General features: G+C 42.2%; 1 protein-coding gene and 1 long non-coding RNA gene across 3 annotated transcripts in view; one reads left to right on the forward strand and one right to left on the reverse strand.

Moving 5' to 3' along the window:
- The window catches only part of LOC134345640 (uncharacterized), a 67,985-nt gene extending 50,562 nt beyond the window's left edge, over positions 1–17,423 (reverse strand). The window contains exons 1-2 of the long non-coding RNA XR_010017739.1: positions 17,064–17,423; positions 14,491–14,604 (exon numbers count right to left, since the gene is read on the reverse strand). This is a non-coding gene — a long non-coding RNA (uncharacterized LOC134345640). The remainder of the gene's footprint in view (positions 1–14,490; positions 14,605–17,063) is intronic.
- The window catches only part of maml3 (mastermind-like transcriptional coactivator 3), a 515,482-nt gene that overhangs the window by 254,460 nt on the left and 239,581 nt on the right, over positions 1–21,441 (forward strand). The window lies entirely within an intron of this gene.

Consider the following 21,441-nt stretch of genomic DNA (forward strand, 5'->3'; position numbering starts at 1 on the left):
GTTTCTAAGTACAGTAAAACTTTGATAATCTGCTATGCCACCATTTAAAAAGACAGTAGTTCGGCATCTGTGTAATCATGTGATGTTTGCCATGCTCCCTATCCATTCACTGGATTGATGGTTCCCAAACTCCCTTCTCACTCAAAAAGGTCCCAGTTCCTGTACTCCCTTTTAACTTGCTGGGGCCCTGGTTCCTGTGCTCCCTTTGAATGTAACTGGTTGACTGGAAATGTTGTCACAATACTGTTTAACTTCCAACAAAAAACTTATTTGGAAGTGTGGTAGTGTATCCATGGAAGTAACCATGGTTGCCCATAAAACTGCCAGTACAGCGCTGCCAAAGTAGCAAGTGTGCTGGATTATCAGAGTCTTACTACAATCATTTTGGATCAGTCTTTGCAATAGAAATTTTATTTATTTTTTTTTGTCTGTCTGTATCTATCTTAATTTAATGATATACAGAATAGAACAGGCCCTTCGAGACACACCGCCCTGCAATCCCCTGATTTAACCCCAGCCTAATCACGGGACAATTTACAATGACCAATTAACCCACCGACCGGTACATCTTCGGACTGTGGGAGGAAACCAGAGCACCCGGAGGAAACCCATGTGGTCACAATGAGAATGTACAAACTCCTTGCAGGCAGCGTCAGAAACTGAACTGGGGTCACTGGTACTATAAAGCGTTGTGCTAACCACTACACCGCCGTGCAGCTATCCTGATCAGTACTAAATAATTCACTGCTGGAGAGAGAGGAAGATAAAACAATCTGTAACACTAGTGAATAAACCCTAGGCAAGGTGACAAGTACCTGGTAATCTGGTCCTTGGGTTTTAAAGGAAATGGTTGCAGAAACTGTGGTGGAATTCTTTGAGCATGAGTGGTCAAAGGGGAAACGGTAGATGTTGCGTACTTTGCTTGCCGATGGCATTTGAAAAGGTGCCACAAAAATGGTTCCTATACAAGGTAAGAGTGCACTGGACTGGGATAATACATTGACGTATATAGGGTATGAGATAACTGACAGAGAATTGAGAGTTGAGATAAATTGGTATCTAGTGGGGTTCTAAAGGGAGTACTTCTGGGACTTAGAATATTTAAAAAGTGCATTTGATGAAGGGACTAAGTGTCCTGGAGCCACATTTGCAGATGATACAATGAAAGGCTAGATTTAACAAGTAGTGAGGAAGACACAAAGGGTCCCAAAAGGGTTATTGATAGGTTAAGTGAGAGGGCATGAGCTTGGCAGGTGGAGGTTAATGTGGGGTCAACAAATTTGAAAGTAAGAATGAAAGGGGAAATGTTGCCTAAATGGAGTGAATCTACAATTATTGCAGTTGAAAGGGTCTGGGGGTCCTGGTGCGTGCAAGTACAGCAAGTAATTAGGAAGGCTAATGGAATGTTGAAGAGTTATAGAGTATAAAAGTAAGAAAGCTTTGATGCAGCATTACAGGGTGTTTATGAGACCATACCCCCGGAGTATGCATAGTTCAGATCTCCATATTTATCATAGCTTATATTGGTAACCTAGCAGCAGCAGTTCAATGCAATGCATAATATAGAAGAATAAATAAATAAATAAATCATTTACAGTATATATATATATGTGTGTGTGTGTATGTATATATATATATTGAATAGATTAAAAATCGTGCAAAACCAGAAATAATCTACATTAAAAAAAAGTGAGGTGGTGTTCACGGGTTCAATATCCATTTACGAATCAGATAGCAGAGGGGAAGAAGTTGTTTCTGAATCGCTGAGTGTGTGCCTTCAGGCTTCTGTACCTCCTACCTGATGGTAACAGTGACAAAAGGGCATGCCCTGGGTGCTGGAGGTCCTTAATAATGGACGCTGCCTTTCTAAGACACCGTTCCTTGAAGATGGCCTTGGTACTTTGTAGGCTAGTACTCAAGATGGAGCTGACTAAATTTACAACCCTCTGCAGCTACTTCCGGTCCTGTGCAGTAGCCTCTCCCCACCCCGCAGCCCATACCAGACAGTGATGCAACCTGTCAGAATGCTCTCCGTGGTATATCTAGAGAAGCTTTTGACTATTTTTGTTGACATACCAAATCTCTTCAAACTCCTAATGAAGTATAGTTGTGTCTTGCCTTCTTTATAGCTGCATCGATATGTTGGGACCAGGGTGAACATATAGAATATTTCCTGTAATGTGGATGGATATCAAGATTTAGGGGGTATATTTTCCTGATTAAGGAGGTCACACATTTCAGATGGAGTTCAGGAGGAATTTCTTCTCGCCACACGTCAGGAATCTTTGGAATTCTCAACCCTCCCTTCCCCGCTGTAACATAGTGGTGAGTCATCCAAGGAAGATATTGTTGGCCTCTTGCTGGAAATCTCAGTCATGCCCAAGGTCCAAGATAGTCTGGTGTTAGGAAATATGCCAGCTGCAAATGAGGCCTGGTCTGGGATTGAAGAGCATTAGGTAGAGAGTGTTGAGGCCAAGGTTGGATGTGCCAAAATCTTATCGAATGACAGAGCAAGTTCGAAGGTCAGATGGACCTGCTCTTGCTACCCCTACCCTCCATCTATCCTCTTTCCCTACAGCCATTAATCTTACTTGTCAAAACAACTCCAAAGTCTCAAGTCTTGGGCCACATACTCACTCTTCATCCTGAACTCCCAGTAATCTTCAGTATGGGGCATTAAACTAAAACCTTCTGATTTCAAACAAGAAAAAATCTGCAGATGCTGGAAATCCAAGCAACAAACACAAAATGCGGGGGGAACTCAGCAGGCCAGGCAGCATCTATAGAAAAAGGTACAGTTGATGTTTTGTGTTGACTACCGTGGATTACTACACTACGAAATCTCTTCCAGGGAAATTTACCCTGAAGAAGTTTAAATCTTCCCTTGATGGGAGTTCAGTGAAACCATCTCTTATTGCTCCCCCTCTGTGATCCCAGCTGCTCTTTTGTGCCGAAGGGTTTCAGCTCAAAGCGTCATCTGTACTTTTTTCTATAGATGCTTCCTGGCCTGCTGAGCTCCTCCAGCATTTTGTGTCTGTTGCCTCTTCTGATCACTTGGGTTGATGTAAAAATCCCATGCCAGTATTTAAAAGAAGAATGAGGGGGTTTGTATTGTTCAGGCCATATCGTAAACATTTTAATGTTAATAAGTTTTAATCATTACTGAATATTTGAGACATCAGTAAGTGTGCCAGCTTTGCCAGGGCGATGGTTTAACTGACTATCTGAGCAATTAGTCATGCAGGCCCCTTAGCCTACCAGTTATCAAACCCAGATGGATGTCTCGATGGGAAATGTCAGCTGTCCATTTCTCTCCATACATACTGCCTGATCCTCTGACTTCTTCCAACATATTGTGCACTGCACCACATTCCAGCATCTTCAGCCTCCAGTTCACACACGTTTCCATTGATCTATTATCCCTACATTCTCACTGATTCTCAGCCAGATTTTATCACTCATCTACACATTAAGGCAACTCACATTATTAACCTGCCTATCTGCTCATCTTTAGGATGTGGGAAAAAGCCGGAGCTCCTGTGAGAAGCACAAGTAGTGGAAATGTGTAGACATCTCTGGCTTTCAGGATTGAACTTGGATGGGTGGATTTGTGAGGGAACAACTCTACAGGCTGTACCACTCTGCTACACACCATCATTCAGACAGTTTTCTATTTATGTCTGGATCTGGCCTGATCTCCCAGATCAGCTGAAAGCCTGCTGACCTGGGAAGGTTCACGTCAGAGGACCCTCAACAAACAAGAATGGATTTCGTGGGCATGCAGCCAGCAAGCACATGTGCAAGCCATTCCACATGAGATGTAGGCCACTGAAATGTCTTAAAGTAGCTTTTTGTTTAAATGTGAGCTCGATGCAATATATCATTTTCCCCTAACTCATTCATGAGTGAGAAAATTTGCATCCACTTAAGTGTATCATGTTTCTTCTTTGAATCAAGTATTTTGAACTAGCGATACCATTTTTTGGGAATCGTATTTGAGTTACAGCAGGAAACAATAGGCAATAAGGCTGCTGTTAATTATTTGAACTTGTTTGGCCAAAATATTAAAATCTTTTTCTTCTTTCGTCGTGGTGCCTTGAAAGTCTACCTGAGTGGGCAGAGATGAATATCCCATCCTATTGGCAGGAGTCCTTCCCGGTGTGTCTCCACTTGTTTTGCACTGGGATGGGATTTTAGGAAAAAAATCCACTCTGACAGTGAGATATGCAGTGAGGTTGTGGTCCTCACAACCTTGCTGCCAATTCTCACTACCCAACATCACTTCTACAGAACAGCCTTGGAAGTGACTTGCCAGTGGGGGTGGACGTGAATGTCAGAGTGGATTCTTTCCCAAGAATCCATCCCAGTACAAGACAACTGGAGGCAGATAAGGAAAAGTTCCTGCATGCCACCACCATGAAAGAAGAAAAAGCTCTTTTAATCATTTGGCCAAACAAGTTTGGATAATTAACACCAGTTTTACTGCTTATTGCTGCCTGCACTAACTCAAATATGATACCCCAAATAGTCTGACGAGATCTTATTAATTATGCATGCACACTTTCTAGAAGCTATTATTGGGCAGCAGTCAGGTGCAGAAAATCAAATTGTCCTTCTTTAACCAAGAGCCAATTATAACATCCTTTAAAAGTTAGCTGATTCAGCACTTACTGGGAGTCAGACCTGGGAAGGTCTGAGTCTGTATGGCTCAGCTACGTTTCACAACTGCCAACTCAACCATTGATTTGGCTTAAGGTATCTTTTAATTCAACTTGCAAAGCAATTCCGAAGGATTATTGATACCAGTTGGCAGTGTCTTAAGCATTAACATCTCAAATCATACAAAATGCCTCAGGCAGTGTGTTCTATTTAAACTAAAGCCAAAGCCAAATTCACAGTGTGTTGTGTCTAAACTGGACGACTCACCAATAAATGACGTTTAGCAGTTAGTACTTCCAATATTCTGATGACATGATGTGTTGGAAAAATTAAAAGGGGACAAATCAGAAAAAGGGATTGTCCTTTTAAAGTGTGACAGATTCATTTGTAATTCATTTGCACAGCAAGGGCCTTCCTTTCCCTATTCACCCAGCTATTACTCGCTACTGAAAATTCACAAAGCCCTGTCATTACTGAAATCAATCACTAAGGGGCCCGCAGAGCAATCCTGCAGCCTTGCATTTACTGTGTTAAGGAGCTCATGACAACTGGTGTCTCTCACTCTTTTCTGTCTCTTTTGGTGCCTGTGTTTCACACTATTTCCTTCTCCCTCTTTCGCATGCCACTCTCTTCTGTCTGACTCGTTCACTTTGGATTTATCCTTTCTTCTCTGCTTTGCTGTTAACGACACCCCTTTGTACATATGTTTCAGCCCATCTCTCTCCCATCCTGATGGGTGCATGTTGTTGCCTTATAATTTACAGGTACAGTATGGTCACAGGCCTCTCCAGCTCAATGAGACCAAGCCACTCAATTACATCCATCTGACCAATTAACCTATTAACCTGTACAGTCTTGGAATTTAGGAGGATACCGAAGGACCCAGTGGAAACTCACGCACTCACGGGGAGAACATACAAGCTCTTTACGAGTAGTCGTGTGAAATGATCCCAGGCCATTTGCACTGTCATAGATTTACACTGTGTCACCATGCTGCCCCTAAAGAGGTCTTCTTTACCTTGCACCAGATTTTCAACTTAGTACATCTTTCCGTCTTTTTTAAATCACAGAATTAAAAAATTCTGTGCCTACTGTCTGGTTTATTATTTATTATTATTTATTGTAGTGCCTGCACTGTTTTGTGCACTTTATGCAGTCCTGGATAGGTCTGTAGTCTAGAGTAGTTTTTGTGTTGTTTTTCTTACGTAGTTCAGTGTAGTTTTTGTATTGTTTCATGTAGCACCATGGTCCTGGAAAATGTTGTCTCATTTTTACTATGTTCTGTACCAACAGTTATGGTTGAAATGACAATAAAAAGTGACTTGACTTGAAAAGGTAATCAGTTTGTAAATATGGAGGACTATGAAAGTATTAAAGGTCAGTTATATGCAGAACATGAAAGTATTGAAGGAGCATTCCCTTTCAGCACCCTTATCACAATGGTAGTAAACCACACAACCTCTTTTCAATTTGCTACAACTTGAATGCTAATGAAAATGTACATAATTTTAAGAGCAAATGTAATTTGAACGATGATTTCAAACGTACAAGTGATGGAAGTGGCGAAACAAACCAAGTCAGAGAAGGTCATTGTTGAAGTCAGAAAGTTGGAGCTGCTTAGATACGGTGAACAGTTTGATTTCCCACTTTTATATTTGGAAGTTACATTCAAATTGCCAAGTCTGGCCGCTTAATTTCCAAGTTCCCATTTATAACAGGACTCACCCTTCATGTTCTGTCTTTTGAATCTTACTTACTGAAGCATGAAAGAACTCATTGGCAAGTGAACCAAATCTGCCTTGCTTTGTAACTGGAGCCTTGCACAGTAAGGAGTAAAACAATCCCAATTTGTCTCTTAAAGTGGTTCTAGTCAGTGGCAGGATTGACTATCTCCAAAAGTGCATACAATTTTGATTTATTATGGTCGTCCATACTGAGATACAGTGAAGGGATTATGTCTGCGTGTTATCCAGGCAGTGCATTCCATACATAAGTACATAGAGAGAGTACAAAAAGGAAACGGGAACAGATGTGAGAGTACGAGTTCGGTAGTGAGTTCGGCACACACTAGAAGGACTGTGATGGCCTGTTTCCGTGCTGTAATTATTATATGGTTATAGATGCAGAATATAATGTTCCGGTGGCAGGGAAAGTGCAGTGCAGATAGACAGATAAACTGCAAGGGCCATGACGAGGTAGATTAAGAGATCAGGAGTTCATGTTTATTGGATAAAGGGTATGTTTAAGAGCCTTATAACATTGGGTAGAATCTGTCCTTGAGCCTGGTGGTTTGTGTTCTTGAACTTTTGTTTCTTCTGCCCAATGGAAAGGAGGAGAAGAGAGAAGGCTAGGTGGAAGGGGTCCTTGATCATGTTGGTTGCTTTGCCAAGACAGGGGGACATATAGATTTAGTTAGTGGAAGGGATGCAAGTCTACATGATAGACTGAGCTGCAGTCACATCACAATTCTGTAAATATATTGCAGTCTTGGGCAGACCAGTTGTCATACCAAGCTGTGTTGCATCTGGATAGAATGCTAAATACTTTCAATCATAGTCCCATCTTTAAATATTTTAATACTTGGTACAATCTTTTGAGTTAATAGAAGTGAAACCTCCCTTTTTAAGTTGGGAGCAGTGCAACAGCAAGTACCAAGGATGTGAAGCTAAGGAAGAGGTCTGGGGCTCCAGCAACAAAGAAATCCCTTGCATTTTGCACAGTTGACATAACTGGCTTGGAGTCAGGAGAAGCATGTAGTCCGTGGGGGAACTTAGAGGGCCTAGGAACGAGGCTTCCTGATGTGGGAAGTAATTAGGCCTTTAGACTGTATTCTGTAATCAGTAAAAATCAGACCAGGAATTTCCCACTTTCTGAAACTGCCAAAAATAGCTGAGTGCCACATTGATTCAGTAGGTAGAGCCTTACAGCTCTGATGAACCAGGTTTAATCCTGACCTCTGACATGGAGTTCTCGGCACAGAATTTGCACATTCTCCCTCTGAATGCATTGGTTTTCATCAAGTGCTCCAATTTCCTCCCAATCCTGAAGATTAAAAGGTTCCATAGATGCTACCTGGCCTGCTGAGCTCCTCCAGCATTTTGTCTGTGTCGATTAAAAGGTTGATTTGTTACAGTAGATTACAGTTGTGCATATTAGTGCTGGACATGTGAGAGAGAATGGATTATGTGTTGATATGGGGGAATGGGATTGATGGGGTTACTCTCAGAACTGGCATGGACTTGATGGATCAAATGCCTCTTTCAATGTTGCAGAGATATGAAAACATAAAATCACAATCAGCTACTCAACAGTACTGGACCTATAACAGCTTAATCAAAACCTTTTGTAGAATTACTGCATGCTAATTAGAACTGCTGGACAACACCCTGTGTCACTTAACTCTGGAGTTACTGTCTAGGAATGTTCCTTCTAACCTGCTGAAGCCTCTACTAAAAATCCCGTTTGATCACTGATACCTGCTCTAGCACCTTTTGAGTACAGACTGCCATAGAGTATTGTACACAAACACAAGAAAATCTGCATATACTGGAAATCCAAAGCACCACTTGTGTGTGTTGCCATAGAGTAATCCTTTATAAAATCACTTACATGAACAATGCATAACAGACATCACAACACTGACCCCTGAGCCACAGACCTCCAGTCAGAGAATCAACTTTCAACCATCATCCTCTGCTTCCTATCATCGACTCTCTTCACTAGATTCCCCTGAATCCAAAGCAACTTAACTTTCCAGATCAGCCTGCCATCTGGAACCTTGTACAGGAATTTTTAAAGTTCGTAATGGCAACATCTACTGATCTATGTTCACTTATTTCCTTAGTAACCTCTTTGAAAAACTCCAAAAGATTCATTAGATGTGAACTCCCACGTACAAAACTATGCTAACTATTCTTCATCAAGCCTTCACTATCCAAGTAATGGTTAACCTTGTCCCTCAGAATTCTCTTCGGTAACTTTCCTACAACTGAAGTCAATCTCAGTGGCCTGAGGTTCCCCAGCCTCTCCTTGCTACACTTTTGGAATGAAGGAACAAGATTAACTACGTTCCAGTCTTCTGGAACTTCAACAGTGGCTAACAATGAAGCAAATATCTCTACAAGAGCTTCCATGATTTCTTCTCCAGCGTCCATGAAGTCCAGGGGTGCACTTGGTCAGCCCCTGAGGATTTGTCCACTTTAATGTGCTTCAAGGCTGCAGTTCCCTCCTCCTCCTGACGTGCAAATGATCCAGAACCTTACTTATTGCCCTCTTCTTTGGCATCCATAATGTTCTCCATAGTAAACACAGGAAAAATAGACTTTAAAAATCCCAGCCACCTTCTCCAGCTCCACACATAGGCGGCCCTGATGGCCCTTAAGAGGACTTAATCACTCACTTTTACTTGTGATATAACTGAAAAACCTCTTGGGATTATCTTTACCCCTGCACAACAAATCTTTCTCACACCCTCTTTCTGCCTTCCTGATTTCTCTCTTAAGCATTTTATATTTGTCAAGGGAATCATTCATACCTAGCTGAATCGGTGCAATGTATGCTTCCTTCTTTTTCCTGACCAGAGCTTCCATAGCTCTTGTCAGTCAGGGTTCACTGAACTTGGTATGTCTCACTTCACCCTTGCAGGAAGATGCGTCCCTGGACAATTCATATCACCCTTTCTAAAGCCTCCCGCCCCACCACCAACTCTTCCTTCGCCTCTAAATAGAGACAAATACCATCCCTAGATATTGAACCGGTTCCATTTTTACAGACTTCCATAAGTTGGAAAGTACACAAAAATCGTTTGATATTGTATCCACAGAACTGTAATGAATGGCAGGGAAAGAACATAAGTCTGATAACAAAGAACAAGAAAGATGAACATATACTGGGCTTCTGAATTTATTAATATCCCGGAAGCTTGTTTTTTATGTAAATGAGATTAAGGTGCGAGAATAATTTGGGCCATGATTTGTCTTAATATCAGAGCAGACTCTTAGGGCCAGGTAGTCTCCTCCTTCTAATTCTGATGATTTAATCATAATCAACACAAGTAAGGTTCAAATGCACTTTTCAGATCCTGTGCCCATTACTTAAAAAAAAGATATATCTTTCATTTCAAACCACATTGTGCCACTTGAAAGTGATTGATTAAGTGATGCGAACTGATGGCAGAATCTTAAGTCACAACCCTTTGCCAGTACATAACTCTTAGCCCTTCTGCCCCTTCCCCACTAACAATTAATTCTCATTGATTTCTGGGAAAACATGAAACAGATAGAAAGGAAAATCATTGTAGACATTAGCAATAAGGTATATATTGTATTGTTCCTTAAAAACACTAAGATATCAGAGGGTGTTGAACCCTTAATGCAGATTGATAAAGCATATCAGCACTGTCTCCACTATTTGTCTTAAAAATATAGCTCTCAGTACCTAATCTCTGAAGGAATGAGCCAAAAATAGTGTCCTGCCACCTGTGAGCTTATTTTGCTTAAGGAAAGGTACCTCAGTAAGGCATTGCGCTGGCTTTAATAGGTAACCTGCCTGGTAACAACTGAATAATAATCACTATATAGTGTGCACGTGTGTTTCTGAGCTGTCAGCTATTGGTTCAAAAGCCAGTCGATTCATTTCAAGCCGTCCGGTTTGTGTCCATGCTGTGATGTGAATTCTAAATTCAAATCTTTGTTTAAAACAAAGGGGAGAACTCTTCATCTCCAGTGAGAATTAAACCCTAATGAGCCCTAATGTATGGTGCACCTAGTTCAAACTGAACTCCGCCTTCACTCCATCCAAATTGAACAGACTTCCCAGCAATATGCATGCAAGGGTTCATACAGTATTGTGCAAAACTCTTAGGCACATATACCTATATTGTTAGGACAGTACTGTAGTAATTTTATCTATTGCTTTGTACTGCTGCAAAAAAAAAACAACAAATTTCATGGCATATGTGAGTGATGACAAACCTGATCCTGATATGGGTCTCTATTGTGGATTGGGAATGGGAAGGGGGCCGGGAGAAGGGAATCATGGCTGGGAAGAAGGGAAGTGAGAGGGGACGGAGCGGGAAGTACCAGAGAGACATTCAGTAATAAACTAATTGTATGTCATCACCTACGTCACCCCCCCCACCCCGCCCCGGCCTCCTGCCACTGGTTCCACACCCCTCCCATGGTGCCCCACCTTCATCATTCCCAACATCCTTCGCTCACGCCAGATTTACGAACTCACTCTCTGCTCAACGCTGACAAATACAATACTGTACAAAGGTCTTAGGCATCCTAGCTATATATATATATGTGCCTAAGACTTTTGCAGAGTACTGTATGTATCATGATTTCTTAATAGAGACACGTTAAAATCATGAAAGGAATATGTTGTATTTTGCGCAGCAAAACCTTGTTTTGTTTCTGTGGTTTAGTCGAGTGCCTCGGAAGATTGTGCTTTGCCGTGTTAGAGACAACAGCTGCAGGGTTGCATGCACTGCTGGAGACCATATAGAAATGAATCATTTGAAGGAGCAGTATCCCTATACAGCAATTGACTTGTCAGTTTATCAAATTCAACCCCAGCCAATAAGCAGTGTGCATGAAAACAAGTAAGAAGGTCTGTGTGTTGCAATTGTCTTTAAAACAGGGGTGTGCCTATTAACGCTCAAGTGTTGCTGCATTAATAAAGTGTAAAACTGACATTTGTGGTCAAGTAATTTGGAAAATTAGACTAGAGACAGTAGCAAGGGAAACGTTGTAGATTCTCCCTCCGCCAAAGGTACGATTGAGAGAAGGCTTACAGTGAGTCTTCATGTGAATTTTCAAATTCTGATAGACAAAATTACATCTCTTTTTGAAGGATTCCTCGCTGTTTTATTGTGGAGTGGATGAGGGAGCCAACATACGGGCAAAAGTGAAAATAACTAATAGAGGTGATATATTTTGTCTTTCACTTTTTAAAAATATAACTTATTCTATTGTAGTGTCAGAACTGAGTGCGTGATGCAAACAAGAGGAATACTGCAGATGCTGGAAATTCAAGCAACACACATCAAAGTTGCTGGTGAACGCAGCAGGCCAGGCAGCATCTCTAGGAAGAGGTACAGTCGACGTCTCAGGCCGAGACCCATCGTCAGGACTAACTGAAGGAAGAGTTAGTAAGAGATTAGAAAGTGGGAGGGGGAGGGGGAGATCCAAAATGATAGGAGAAGACAGGAGGGGGAGGGATGGAGCCAAGAGCTGGACAGGTGATTGGCAAAAGGGATACGAGAGGATCATGGGACAGGATGCCCAGAGAGAAGGAAAAAGGGGGTGGGGGAGGGGTATAGTCATAGGGACAGAGGGAGAAAAAGGAGAGTGAGAGAAAGAATGTGTGTATAAAAATAAATAACGGATGGGGTACAAGGGGGAGGTGTGGCAACTGGGAGATCCTGCTTTCTCTGGCGGACAGAGCATAAGTGTTCAGCAAAGCGGTCTCCCTGTCTGCGTCGGGTCTCGCCAATGGCCACACATTTTAATTCCACATCCCATTCCCATTCTGACATGTCTATCCACAGCCTCCTCTACTGTAAAGATGAAGCCACACTCAGGTTGGAGGAACAACATCTTATATTCCATCTGGGTAGCCTCCAACCTGATGGCATGAACATTGACTTCTCTAACTTCCGCTAATGTCCCACCTCCCCCTCGTACCCCATCCGTTACTTATTTTTATACACACATTCTTTCTCTCGCTCTCCTTTTTCTCCCTTTGTCCCTCTGAGTATACCCCTTGTCCATCCTCTGGGTTCCCCTCCCCCTTTTTCCTTCTCCCTGGCCCTCCTGTCCCATGATCCTCTCATATCCCTTTTGCCAATCACCTGTCCAGCTCTTGGCTCCATCCCCCTCCCCCTCCTGTCTTCTCCTATCATTTTGGATCTCCCCCTCCCACTTTCAAATCTCTTACTAACTCTTTCTTCAGTTAGTCCTGACGAAGGGTCTCGGCCTGAGACGTCGACTGTACCTCTTCCTAGAGATGCTGCCTGGCCTGCTGCGTTCACCAGCAACTTTGATGTGTGTTGTGTGATGCAAACAGTTTACTAAATTTTCCCAATGTCTGCTTTAAACGAGAAACAAGATATGAATGAAGTGGGTTGTCCTTCAGTTCCAACTGGGAATTTGTCATAGAAAGAATAACACAAAGCACCTACCTTCAGTGATTGACATACTTCACATCTGACTCTGGAATGTATCCACCTGCTCTATATACAGTGCTTCCTATGGTTGGTATGGGCCCCCAAGTCCTAAGCACTTGCTACAGAGGCACTATTGAGAGCATCCTGACTGGCTGCATCACTGCCTGGTATGGGAACTGTACCTCCCTTAATCGCAGGACTCTGCAGAGAGTAGTGTGGACAGCCCAGTATGTCTGTAGTTGTGAACTTCCCATGATTCAGGAGATTTACAAGGACAGGTGTGTAAAAAGGGCCCATAGGATCATTGGGGACCCGAGTCACCCCAACAACAAACTGTTCCAGCTGCTACCATCCGGGAAGCGGTATTGCAGCACAAAAGTCAGGACCAACAGGCTCCGGGACAGCTTCTTCCACCAGGCCATCAGACTGATGAACTCATGCTGATTTGAGTGTATATTATATTGACTGTTCTATTTATTATAAATTATTATGATTGCACATTTAGATGGAGACATAACTTAAAGATTTTTACTCCTCATGTATGTGAAGGATAAAAGAAATAAAGTCAATTTAATTTAATTCAACTCACTGAAAGCCAGCCCTATAAGGAATGCTTTGACTATACTACAGTATTCTATCCCAACCACTCTCCATCTCCCACTCCCACAACTACCACACAATCCCGCTTGATATTTCTAGGCAACTTTGCCAAAGAACGGCATCTCTGAATAAAGATTTTGTTTGCATTAGACGTTACAACTCAAGGATATTTATTTTTTTATCCCTTTTGAACAGATAAAGATTGAAGTACGGGCTTTGACTAACAATCTCTGAAGGAACATTGTCCTTGGCAAAGTACGTGGGGGAGAGGGGCCCCAAGCTTCAAGTGAGGAAGGACCTAACATCTGTATGTAGTGCACGGAAAATAACTATTCAGCTAATACTGTCTGAAAAGAGGCAAGGGGGTTGTAGTGCAATTAATCCACACAGGTTGAGGGGAGTCCAGCTATCGTAGAAACTTTGTACAGCCTGCTCAGAGGAATGATATCTGAATGCAGCTCTGTCTCTTGCTGTGCATTGGCTGTACGCATCAGCAGGAGGTATGATTTTCCAGATGCACCTACCCTGCTTAAAGCTACACTGCATTCCTTAAAAGGGCTGGGTATCATAGCAGGTGCTGGAAGTCATTCTCCTGGATCTGGTCTGGGAAAGAAAGTTGCCTGACAGAGAGGGAGAGTGGATTGCTAGCTTTCAGAAATAGTACTGAAGGTTTTGACAGAAATGCATAGGAGTGTAATGCTTTGCTTACAAAGAGGCAGGAGACCTGACACCCAATAACAAGGCAGTGGGAAGAGAAAAGCTGATATCATTGCTCGGTGTGTAGCTGAATCTACTCCTTCCTTGTAGCAGAGAAGGAATTTGTTATCTCACAACAAAGTAGCCTCGGTGACATCCAATATTCAGCAATCCACCGTAAGTAGCCTGATGTTGCCAACGTCTCCAGCAGAAGCTTACAATGTGCCAGTCACAGGGTGATGTCAGAAACACACGGGCCTTCACATCCTTTGACAGTTCGGTTTTTGCCCTCCTCTGCAGCTGAGGTGGTGGCTGCAAATGGCAAATTTCAGAGACTTATCTATTTTGTAAAGCACATTACTCACCCTCATTGCTTGAATAATATTGTGGGCAAACGTGGCCGCCTCTTGAAAGCCCTTCTTCCAGCTCTTCCCACTTTTGCCTCCTCTGCTCATTCCCCGAGCCATGCTCCATTCTTCCTAGCATGGTGAAAAAGAAAACAGCTATCAAATCACTTGCTGAAGACTCCTGATTTAATCAGTGGCAGTATGTGCTTAAAGTAGAATGGCAGCATCAGCCCTGAAGAAATAAGCCAACAGCTTCACTGTAAGTAATTGATGGCACCTTTAAATACACTGGGAAGAGTGCTCTTCCTCACATTGCTTAAATCTGTTTATCTGATCTGTGTGGACTTTTGGTAAAAATGGACTCATCCCTTTAAGATAGTTCAGATTTGCATTATGGGTATGGGCCACTGATGCCATTTTGTAACTTGGTCCTCACAGTGCCTCAAAAAGAAGCATCACTTGGCGCAGCCTGTGCCCTCTGAATCCAAATTAATGTGGATATTAAATATGAGGAAAAACGACATAACAATATGGGAATTATTCTGCTGCACGGTATAAAATTTGCATTGTGAGTATATTTATATGACACAAAGAAATACCAGTTGAAATAGAGCTGATAGCAAGGCTGCTATGTTATTGGCTGCTGTTTGCGACAGCTCTTACTTAGGGCCAGCTCAAGTGTGGCGTGTCTGGCTTTTCAAAGGAAATGGTAATCCTTCAAAAGGCATTTGCAGTAAATAACATTCCTGTTGGATAGGCAAGGCTGACTTTTCCTCCGCTTTAAAGAAGACAAATGAGAGAGTCATATGGCACTCTGAAGCTGTTTTTCAGATAAGCATATTGTTTCTTCCCAGAGGCAATTCAGAAGTACACAGTACAAATGAGCAGTTTCCTTGTGTTTTAGATCGGCAGCAGATACAAGTGTCATAATGGGTTCAACAATTATTTGAATACCCTGCACATAATCAGTAATATCAGTGACAGCATCAACAAATTAAAGGGTTACTTCCCACTACTGCTCCTTTCTTTGTTCCTTGTGTTCCAGGCTTCCAGATGCTTTCCATGTGCTGGTAATGTCACCCACTTAGAAATGAAGATTACATAAACAAATTTGTCTTTTACTTTTAGCTGACAAACTGCATAAGCAGTAACACTGCTTCCCAATTTAAAGAAGGGGAGCCTCATTTCACATTTTGCAGACTGAATATTTTTAGACATAACAGAATTGAAACAGAAAAGGAACATTGTTGGGAGTTTCTGGATTGCAGAGAGAATTCGATGATGTAAACAAGCTAATTGCTTAGTTAACAACACTGACAAAATGCTAAAGAATCTCAGCAAATCAGGAGGCATGTATGGAGGCGACATTTCTGGCTGAGATCCTTCATCGTGACTTAAGGATCCTGCAAAGCATGGGCAATGAGGTCCATGGAATATTTGCACACGGAATTGTAAATAAAAAGCTTCATATACTGAATACTAAAAGGCCTGGGTAGAGTGGATGTGGAGAGAAGTAGGGGGAAGACCTCGGATCTAGGAGCTCAATCTCTAGAATAAATGGATGTCCCTTTAAAGCTGAGATAAGGAGGAATTTCTTTAGTCAGAAGTTGTTGAATCTGTGGAATTTGTTGCTACATAGGGTTGTAGAGGCTGTCATCGGGTATATTTAAGGCAGAGATTGATAGATTCAGTTGATTGATTGAAAGGGTTAAGGATTACAGGGAGAAAGTGGGAGAATAGGTTGAAAGAAAACAGCCTTGATTGGAAGTCCAGGCATCCTCAACGGGCCAAAATGCTCTAATTCTGCTCCTATACCTTATGATCTAATATCTAAACTGTGCTTGAATATCTCTCCTCAGCTCTCCTATGTTGAGTTCATTACTAACCTTAGTTGCCTTGAAACAAGTGACTGCCTGAGCTCCATGGAATAATGGCTGCTTATTCCATGGAGCTCTTGGATCCACCCCAAAAGCCCCATGCAATTCTTCTCCTTTTAGAGAGGAAGATTTAATGCACATTTATAAAGGCATGTTCCTTTCAGAGCACTGTAAAGCAATGGGTGGCGGGGTGGAGATAAATCTCTACCAAAAGAGGTATAAGGCTCTCCTTCCTTCTGCTAGCCTCCAGGTCTCCCTTGTAGCACCTGCTTAGACCCTGGTCAGGGTGATATGAAGCCATGAAAGCAGGTGGTGGATGGTCGTATGAGCAGCTGGTGCATAATCACAAGTCCTGGTTATGCGACCATTGATGCCAGGCAGTCGGTCTCTGAAGATTATTGATAATGACTAGAGTCACCCATCTTGCAAAAAACACTGCCTGGAAGAAGACAATGGCAAACCACTTCTGTAGAAAAATTTGCCACGAGCAATCAGGGCCGTGGAAAGTCCATGATTGCCCATGTGATACGTCGTGGCACATAATGAATGGACAAACATAAAGCAGAACATCCAACAAAGTACTTTTGAAATGTAGTTACTGCTGTGGCATGGAAATACTCAGGCTATATGTGTGCAGCAAGCTTTACAAACTATAATGGTTATAATACTTAAGGAATAAAAACTGCCCTGGACAAGGGAAATCATAATTTTTACCTGGGATTTATTTAGCGGATCACAAGTGGTCTCTGGTTAAAGTCTCATCCAAAAGGCAGCGGCATTCAAATTATTTATTTCTTTTGATCTGGGCGTTCTTGGTAGCGAAGGTAGTAAGAGTCTTGAATAAGCAAGAACTCTTACTGTGCAGCCAAGGCTCTGTTGCAACATGTCTTGAGGCTATTGCTGTGTAGCCAAATCAAGGCTGGGGGTCCAATGTGGAGTTGAAATAGGAGCTACCATTGGAATGTTGCAAAGTGAACAGATAAAGCTGTCAGTGAGTCACTTGCTTTGTACTGCATTAGAGAATCAGCTTTCTGTACTTGAGTCACTGGAGCTGAATTGGAACGTGGAACTGGCAAGCCGGAGGTAAAGGTTGACTGAGCCCATTTCTGTTATTTTGAATTTCTCTGGCACTTCTGCTTAATTTTCAGTGGTCACCGGTGGACTTTCTGATTAGCAACGGCATCAGGTTTTTTATTGCCAATCACGGATGATATTTTAGCATGCTGTGTCATAAACTCTGTCCTATTATTGTAGTGGAAGCTCAATTCTGTGAATAGGATTTTGCTTGTTAAGGATTCTTCCTCTGTGTCGAAGATTCTCACTTTGAAACAAACAAATGTTTTGAATCTTGCAAACTATAATGGCAAATCACAGTATCTATATTATCATAAATCCTCTACCTCAAACTTCCTCCCTACTGGCTATCTTTAAATGTAGAATACTTGTATCCAATGTCTACATGTTTGTCTTCTGCCTCCTACTTTTCCAGTCCCGATGAAGGGTCTCGGTCTGAAATGTCAGCTGTTAATTTCCCTCCATAGAAGTTGCTTGACCTGCTGAGTTCCTCCGGCTTTTTGTGAGTGTACTGAAGATTTCCATCATCTGCGGAATCTCTTGTGTCTATGGTCTGCGTGCTGTCACTCCGAGATGTGGTGGTTTTTGCAGGTTACACATAATAGCATGGAGATCATTTTGCAGCCCAGCACACTGCTATCTTTGAACCCCTGGACGGCAGTTTTAAGAGAGATGATGTTGAATTTCACTCCACGTTTTTTCTCTACCTCTTTCCTCTCTTGTGCAGATAATTCCTCTGTGACAGTGTATGATACACAAACAGGAGAAAGAGGTGACAACGACAGCACCTCAGAAGAAGAGACAGCCTCATACCTCAGGAGAACCCAGTAGTGGGATAAAAGGAGAGAATTGAGGAGGATAGGGATGTCCCATCTTAGTTGGTGGGAAGCACTGTGGCTCTTTTGAGGAAAATGACAAATCTAATGAAGAGCGTTGCTTGAATATCCTGGAAGCTAAATATGACTACCCAAAGCAAGTCACACCCTTGCCTCAGGAAATGGCATGGGGGTGCAGGGAATAGAAGATGTGCATGTGTTTGCATGCGTTGGTGTGATGGGAGGGGATGTAATAAAATAAACTGTTGCTTTTGCTTGTTTTGGGATTCACATTGCCAGCAGCTGGAAACTCCCCCCCCCCCCCCCCACCGCCACCATCTGCTAAGTATTCAGTGCCAATTGTAGCCCTTCGGAGCTTCGTTTGCTGATCGTTTAAAAGCCTGATTGATGGTGCAGTCCACCATGGTGGCTCTGCAGCAAAATCAATTAGCACACAAACACGACAAAAATCAAGGCAGCCTGCTGTAGGATCATAACAGGAAAGATTTCCATAATATCCCTAAACTTCAAAGCCTTTGAAGTAGCAGAAGGCTACTGTTGTAACTTGGCTGCACGAAGTGAAATCTTAATACTTTCCTTATTCGAGTTCAATAGAACTGTCATATCGCCCTGGCCCAAGACAACAGGTTAGATACTGACTGTACTGACGACATCACATATTAACCTGAGGTACTGAGTTTTAATTTCTCACTGCAGTATCATGGAAACTTCAGTCATTGCTACCAGAAATGCTTTATCTTTTGCGCATTTAGATCACGTAAACCAAAAGGCTTCATGTTCAGTTTCTGATCTATCTGGCTCATCTGAACTGTGTATGTGGTCAAGGGCACATATAAAACCATTGGTTCACCAGGGACATGGCTTCCCCATTACCCCTCTTCAAGTAATCATTAAACTTTAGCACCTTTGCATACAATGTGCTTTTTAAATTGGACCTTCAAAAGTTATCAGGTTTAAATTTCTGCATATGCTCTGCCTGGGGTGAGGATAAGATGGATTCGGGTGTGAAGTCAGATGGTTCTCTGACTACTTTGGGGCTGGCCTCAAGAATTTTAGGTGCGTCTTCTAAGTGAGCGAGAAACATAGCTGTTGCTGCAGAAATGAGACCTGGATGATTTGAACTCCAAAGCCTCATTATTAACACGCTACTGATCTACATCCCACTAGGAATGGACCACATGCATTGCCAAAGGTCCTGGGAGGACGATCAACAATGAAATGACTCCTCTTCCAACCTTGGAGCAAACTCGAACTGTGCCCATTTCTCTCCTAGGAAACGTACTGAAAACATTAGAAAGCAATAACTTTTACATTTACATAGCTTGGTAAAATTATAATATTCACCATGATTTCTCCCTTAAATAAAGTTCAAAGTAAATTATGTCACCATATACTGCTCCGAAATTCACTTTCTTGCTGGCATTCGTAGCAGAACAAGTACAGTAGAACTGTTGAAAAGCTATACACAAAGACTGACAAACAAATGTGCAAAAGAAGACAAACTGTGCATATTAAAATAAATAAATAATACTGTGAACATGAGTTATAGAGTCCTTGAAAATTGGTCCAGTGGTTGTGGAATCCGTTCAGAGTCGAAGGGAGTGAAGTTCTCCACACTGGTTCAGGAGCTTGATGGTTGGAGGGTAATAAGTTTTCCTGAACCTGGTGGTGTGGGACCGAAGGCTCCTGTACCTCCTCCCCTCCCAATGGCAGCAGCGAGAAGTGGGTATGGCCTGGATGAAAGCAGTCTACCTATTTTCATTCCCCATCTCTTGCTAAGGAGCGGTACACTTGAGGTTCACCGCCCAGTTGTATTTCCCCAGTGGTTATAAGCTTGCTAATTAACTGAGCAAGCTACCAGAGCCAGTATTGGCCTCCCATGCAATTCCTTCCCATTAGTGTTTCCTTCACCCCATTTAGGGAGAGCACTGAGATCCGGTTGCAGTGCATTAGCTTTCTGTTTGCTAACATCAGTTGGATCAACGTCAGCAAGGATTCTCATGTGGGACCAAGCTGGGCAAGTTTTTTAATTTAGGTATTCGATTCATGAACTTCCATTTGCATTTCTGATAACTTTTGAAGGTCCAGTTTAAACAGGTTCCACACTGGCTGTTATTCCCACCCTCCATCTCATCATGAACACTTCAGTACTCAGACATAAGCAATCACTTACTTAGAAAGAATAGGGGAGAAATTCTAGGGACTAAATATAAACTTAAATTTATTCCTGCTTTCATCATTAGTCAGAGAGAATTACTTTGGAAAGTGTGACAAGTAGCAATACTTGTTGATGTTCAAAAATAGTATAATGTGTACATGTGTAACACACATGCTGTGCTGCTAAAGGATTGGACAGGCCATTGATAATGGCACAACTCTGCAGTCGGGTTAGGAGTTTATCCGGTATTGTCCTCAGCCAATCCAGTAACAGTTACAGTGGTGTTAGAAAGTTTGTCAACCCTGTACAATTTTCTCTATTTCTGTATAAATGTGACCTAAAATGTGATCAAATCTTCACTCGTCCTAAAACGAGATAAGAAGAACCCAATTAAATAAGTAATACAAAAACATTATACTTGTTCATTTATTGAAAAAAATGATCCAATATTAGATGAATTTGTTGGAAAAAGTATGTGAACCTCTGGTGTAATGCCTTCTACAAAAGCTATTTGGAGTCAGGTGTTCCAATCAATGAGATGAGATTGGAGCTGTTGGTTGTATCCCTGCCCTATAAAACACGACACACAAAATCAGGTAACACACATAAAAGTTGCTGGTGAACGCAGCAGCCCAGGCAGCATCTCTAAGAAGAGGTACAGTCAAAGTTTCGGGCCAAGACCCTTCCTCAGGACAGGTTATTGACAGAGCCTGCTCTTCTCAAGAAAGATCTGTGTATGTGCACCATGCCTCGATCAAAACAACTTTCAGGTGACCTTAGAGGAAGAATTGTAGAGATGCATGAAGCTGGAAAAACCTACAAAAGCATTTCTAAATACCCCGAGTGTTCATCAGTCCACAGTAAGAGAAATTGTCTACAAATGGAGGAAATTCAGTACTGTTGCTACTCTCCCTAGGGGTGGGTGTCCTGCAAAGGTCACACCAAGAGTACAATGTGCAATGCTGAAGGAGGTGGAAAAGAACCCAAGGATGACAGCAAAAGACCCGCAGAAATCTCTAAAACT

The sequence above is a fragment of the Mobula hypostoma genome, chromosome 4 (genome assembly GCF_963921235.1).
Source record: "Mobula hypostoma chromosome 4, sMobHyp1.1, whole genome shotgun sequence".
Taxonomy (NCBI): domain Eukaryota; kingdom Metazoa; phylum Chordata; class Chondrichthyes; order Myliobatiformes; family Myliobatidae; genus Mobula; species Mobula hypostoma.